The sequence below is a fragment of the Mastacembelus armatus genome, chromosome 9 (assembly GCF_900324485.2).
Source record: "Mastacembelus armatus chromosome 9, fMasArm1.2, whole genome shotgun sequence".
Lineage (NCBI taxonomy): Eukaryota > Metazoa > Chordata > Actinopteri > Synbranchiformes > Mastacembelidae > Mastacembelus > Mastacembelus armatus.
In genome coordinates this window covers 6,944,554-6,951,123 of record NC_046641.1, presented here as the reverse complement: position 1 = coordinate 6,951,123, position 6,570 = coordinate 6,944,554, and positions in this window count along the sequence as shown.

Below are 6,570 nucleotides of genomic sequence, written 5' to 3'. Positions count from 1 at the left end.
CAACAGATTTCAGATGGTTGAAATACCACTTCCCATCATCCTTCAGAAACAAAAAAAAACAAAAATCAGTTGTCAAACCTGATGTGTACACTGATGTCTTTCACTCCAACAAAAGTTACCTCTTTGCAAACTTGTAGTGGTAAATGTAATGGTTCTTCATTGACTAATAAAGAGGATTAACCGACATATCAACACACAGAGTGTGTGACCAAACCTCACAGTATCAGGAGACAGGAAGAAGTTGCCACAAGCTAGTGCTGTGAGCTTATTTGAGCTCCTCCCTAGCACTGCAGCACTGTGATAAGCAGCAACAGCAGCAGTAGCAGCATCTGTGTATTGGGGTTGCTCCTGTATGCTGTAACGCTGCCGTAGGATAATTTAGATCCTTTCTTATTTACCTGCTCCTCACACGCAGAGAAATAGCAACAACACTTCATATTAAGAAAAAGCTGAGAAGATTTATCCCAGTCGAAAATTTATGTGGCAGTGTACACGCACCCTCAGTGTTGCAGGCGCATTCATACTCACAAGTGCAGGACTGTAGAGGGCATGAGTACTTGTCATACATGCACACACTCACAAATATTTCATGAGATTCAGTGAGCCTAAACACAGTTTCCCTGCTGTATATGTAAATTAGACAGTTTTGACTTGAGGAATTGGCAGCTGAATGGTTGAGTAATTTCCCAACCAAATCTTCCTCATTAAAATAGCAGAGGCATGCTCTTATAAGGAAACAGCCTTTTTAGTCACCTGATGTAGCACATAACACAAATCACTTGTCAAAAGTGTCAGGCGTTCACCCATCATTTAACATGACATTAAACCGTGTGAACAAAAAAAAAAATCTGAATTTTGTGACCTTCTTCTGACAACTCTGTACAGTATAAGAAGCACATAGATTAGCTTTCAGATGCAGAGGAAACAAAACAGAATAGCAAAACCTGTCTAGAATATGTTATGAACACTTAAAGGGCGGAGAAACAACACAGGACTCTGGATATGCAAGTTAGGACAGTGACATAGATGGATGTCACAGCAGAGATATGCTAGAGTGGGGAGAGTGGCCATAAACTGGTGATAGATGTGAGTGCCATGAGGAAGGGAATGTGTTTTCAATGTACATCATCCTTCTGCTTGACAGATAAAGGCAGTTTCTGCCCAGCTGCATTTAGCCACACACAATGTTCAAATGTTCCCATTCTCTTTTTCAATGCAAAGAGAGTGCATTCAAATGTCCAGGATTTTACAGCATTGTTACTATTGAAGGATAAGTAGACAGACTCACAGGTTGCTCTGCTGGTCTAACATAAGTCCCTGTAAATTATTTTTTACTAATAACATGCAGGTTCTGTGACTATGGCATCAAATACATCAAATATGTCGATACAACTACATTTTTTAGTCAAAATGTAGTTGTAGAGATCTGGAATTCACATTGTGAATAGTCACAATTCAATTGTAGATACCTTAAGCAGTTTTCCCATTTAAGACAATGAGCAACTCTTACCAGTCAAAATGTCGTTGCAGATATATTAAGTTACAGTTGGGACTAGTCATAAATACATTACAGATATCTTAAATGTGAATTCTGTCGGTCAAATAAATGCTAAAACGGTGCAGTGACGTCGTTTTGGATATCCAACATGGAATTGTGACTAGTCAATTGTAGTTTTGACTAGTCACAGTGTACTTTTAGATATCTGAAATGTCATTACGGATATTCAAGTGAACTCTATTTGATGATAAAACAGCTGGCCGTATGTGACGTATGTTCACACAGTTAAAAGAAACAGTTCAGTGTTTTGGGAAATAACATTTATTCACTTTCTTGATGAGATTCTGGTGAGAAGGACACTCAAATATGTGTATATCTGTTTGCTATTAATTTTCAGCCAACTTGGTTGTCTTAGCCTGTAGTTCCCAAATTAAGAAAAAATGAGCAAAACATTTTTTGACCTCTCAGATATTGTATAGGAGGCCTCTGATGTAGAAATGAAAGGTTTTTCCATTTTCTTGCATTTTAGTAAGTTTTTAGGGACACGTTGCAATGTTGGGCCTAGTTGGGAGCAGAATTCCTGTATTTGTACTCACTTTGTCTGAACAGATATACAGAACATTTAAGCATTCATTTGCAGGGTTGATTGCTTACTTAGCCCCACAACAGTAAATATCATGAGTAATAATCTTGGGTCTTATATTGTAGTAGATAAACAGAAAGAATAGACAGGGTGGTAGGTCAAAGTATTATCATTTCAATGCAAATTCCACTACATTCAAACAATACTGTCTGGCTGGCCTATTATGCTCCCCATTTATCATACTAAAAGGTACACATGCATCCCCCCACAGCACTTACAGGTTCACATTCAAGACCATTCACACCTGTCCCCGAACAATGCAACAGGCATCCCCCCAAAACATCCAGAACATTCAGATCATCCTAATGCAAACTGCTACTTGGGAAACACTCATAAAAAAAAATCTCAGGATCATTTAGAAGTTAAAGATATAGGGAGTTTCAGATACTGCTTTAGTTGATGTTGTTTCAAATACCACATATAATTAAATTATGGTCTAAGCTAAACTAAGTAAAAATTTAACAGAAAAGCACATGTAGAACTTAGTTACAATGAACCATCTAACACTTTAAATTGCTACTACAATTATTTTCAATGCAGTGTCCTTATGTAATGTGTAAGGTGCACAGGCTATTTTGACTACCACTCTGGCCCAACGTTGTAGTATTACAACATAGACATAAGGTGCACAAGATGACCAGCCCTATAAACACTTCTTCTATCCAATAGCATTGTGAGGACAAACAATAGGACCCATTAACTATGTAAATGTGGTCTTGAGAAAAAAAAACATTTGCAGGCCATTTTTTAGAATAGTTAAAAATGATGTTGAAATATTTCAACACTGGTAATTGCAGGGTTAACTTAGCATGAAGCATAACAACAGTAAACATGGGGAAACAGTTACCATGGCTTGGTAAAGACATCAAGATCAGCCTACCTTCACAGCCAAAGCCCACAGATTCACAGTTCAGATTTTGGTGCTTTTGGAAAGAGCAGGCCTAGCTGTTGCTCACTGTTTGTAATTTTTTTGCTCAGCTAAGATAGTTGGCTGTTGCCTGTATATTCATAGCTATTGAAAATGACATCAATCTTCTAATCCAACTCTTATTATGAAAGCAAATAAGCTTATTTCACCAAATGTCAAGCTATAATGATTAGTAATTAAATGGACTGTGGCCTTGCAGCACTCTCTATGGGAGGGATTTTTCTCATGAGCTGAAAAAACAAGCTAAAAAGGCAAATGAAGGGAACAAGCACCAGATAAAATATTGTATTTTCATGGCCAAAACATTGTTGTCAATAATAGCATCGGCAAATGGTTTATAATAATAAACGCATCAGTTATATTACACTTTATAAAAACCTCATTAAAACATTCTACCACTTTTAATGTTTCTCTTTAATTGAGAGACTTTAGCTCCCCTGAAAAGATTTTTCTCCCATGAAACAATTTAATTGTGAGTGTTAAGAAGCCATACAGTGCCAGTGTTTGCTGTGTGGTGAAGATCGGGCCTGACATCAAAAACTGACTCATGAAACTATGTTGGCTGAAAAGTGGGCTCACATTGGTAAGTTTTGACTTATTTGAATTGACGTATTTTTAGATAACAGGTGTTGACATTTCTCACCCAATAAATCAACACCTCTGCAGTTGTGGCACAATATTCAAATATGCTGAAGGTGTTTAATTAACTCTATGAACTCTGGCATCATGTTGCTCACTCATTACACTCATTATTTTTCTGAATGCAAACTATCGGTCCTAGGCTACGCAACTGAAAATAATAAGAAACGACTTTAGCACAGTCAGTAACACACAAACTGAGCTTACTAAAGTGGCAAAAACTTGATAGCAACAATATGTCCGCAGGCAAAATAGAGAAAAGGCTGTTGTTCAGTGGGAAACGTAGGCATTTTGTAGTTGGTGGCAGATGTTGGCTAGGACCAAAAACAGGAACAAACTGCACTGCAAAATAAATCTGTAATTCAAACAAGAATCAAATCTAACAAATCAAAACACACCCACTAAAGCTTCAGATAGAGTTTTCTTAACGCCACGTCTGTCGCTGAATGCAATTACAGTTAGAGATGCTCCCACCTGCAGGAGGCTCTGTCTACATTTTCTCACAAGATAAACCTTCAAAGAGTATACATTGTTCAAAGTGCGATGAATAACGAGCCCTCTACTTATAGCACTAAAGCACATTTTTCAATTATAAAGTACACTGCATAAAAGGATAAGACAATCTTTGATATGCTGGAGGCCCCTTCCCATTAAAAGACAGAGAAAACGTTTTTTGTGTCCCTAACAGGAGGGAGGTGACTGGAGGGCTTTTCATAATACATGTCTGTACACCATCCACTGCACACTCACACAAGCTGCTGCTCTCCAAACATTAATAGCAAGTCTGCAAAACTTAAAAGGTACAAAGCAGAGACCTGAACAAACACAAGCTCAGATGGTTCAAATAAAACCAGGAGCCTGAGCGCCCCCCCCCCCCCCCAGGGTCCTAAAGGCACACTGTCTAGTGCAGCCTCAAAATCTGTCTCCAACATGCATTAAGCTGCTGGACTATACAAGTGTCTGAGATGGCAGATTGTGTGTGTTAGATATTAGTGACACAGGAATCATTTTATGCAGTGCTAGCCAAACTGCCAACACTCTTGTGTGATGGTTACATACAGTATGTACAGTATCAGTTCATTACTTTATCTGAATAGCAGACCAATAGATTTTTTCCCCCCAAATTCTTGTGCTGAAAAATGCTGGCTATGGCTATCAAATCCAACTCAAACTGGGCCATGAGAGGCAGCTCTCCATGTTTGGGTTGAATACCCCCAGGCAGCCAAAGAAGAGTTTGTTCAGCCTAATCTCCACTGTGTGATGTGTGACTTCTTCCCCTGCTGTCATACCCATGTAATCTGCTGTTTGTGCTGCTTTAAGTCTTAGGAAAAGCGAGGGGTTGAAGTGGGAGACTACATGATAGGAAGTGTCATCTCTGTCCCATCGATGGGTGCTGCCAGTATCCTGCTAATCCCCAGAGTAATCCCACCACCACAACAGAGAAATCAGACACACCAAGGCAGGCAGGCCGGGGCTGTCCAGCCCTCTGACCAGCCAATATATTCTGCAGCGTACACACAGTGTTAACGTGGCACCAGCAGCCACTTTAAAATGAATATTGGCTCACACTGTTGATTAAATGGATGTTTATATGTCTCGACAAATAACAAAATTATATGAATCAACTGAGGATATTGCATTTTAAGTGAAACTGAGACACTTGGGTAAAAAAAAAAAAAATCCAGTCTGGGATCTTAGTGACTAGAGTTTCTGCAATGTGCTTCTTTCCTTTCTTAGAAGCAAGATAAGAGAAGGTAAATACATTTTATTTGGTTATGATTTCCGCTAAACACAGGAACTCTTTTACACCACTGAGCCACTTATTTAGGGAAATGATCAAACCTTCTCTGTACCAACATTTATATGAAAGTGGAAGATCTCGAAGATCATTGAACTGAAACAAGGTATCTAAAATCTGATCTTATTTCTCTGTGTCATTTCACAGCTTTCTGAAAAACAGAAGAAATACAGATGCAATCTGACTGGTTGAAACCCAGATGTTTGTTGTATAAAAAGCTGCTCCACAATGAGAGCATTTCATCCTTCTCAAATTTTCTTTTTAGCCTAATGAGGAAGCTTTGATGTCTGTGAGATAAATAATTCTTAGTTGGAGGCTTCTTTCTTGACAATTATCTAAGAAATATGTTAACAGTAGTGTCATAAAACAATAATAAGAGCTTGACTTCTAAAGATTTGTTTCCTTTTAAAGTCAAAAGAAAAATATATTTATCAAACAATTCATTTGTCTCCCATCAAAATCATTTGTTAGGCACAGAATCCTCATGTTTTAATAACCAGCTCATTAATTGCCAGTTTAGTCATTTTGAAGGGGTTGTAGAGGAAATTAAATCAATGATGAAATATTCAGGCCACAATTAAGCATAGATATTTCATAGGAGACTCATTATTATCTCCCCATCTATCTCATTCATCTCCTTTATCATTTATCTCTTCATTTTTAGCCATGCTAGCGGCACAGCTCTACGGATTGAAATGCCAGCTGACTGGGCCGTGCTTTGACCCAGACTAAAATATTGCAACAACTGATGCAAGATGTATTGCCGTTAAATTTTATACAGACTTTCATATTTCCTTGACAATGAATTGTAGTTTTATTGGATGAATTACCATACAATTTGGTTCATATATTTATGTCTCCTTAAGGACGACGATAATAGGGTTTGTTTTTTATTGCAGCATCACTGGCTCCATGACAGCTGTAGTGGATTAAATCTTTACCACAGTACAGTTTAGGTGACAGCTCTAGAGGTCAGTCAAGACTAGACAGACTCTTATATCAGTGGCTGGCAAGCTGAGAGGCCTTGACCCAAATTTAATATGTTTGCCAAAAGGACATGTACA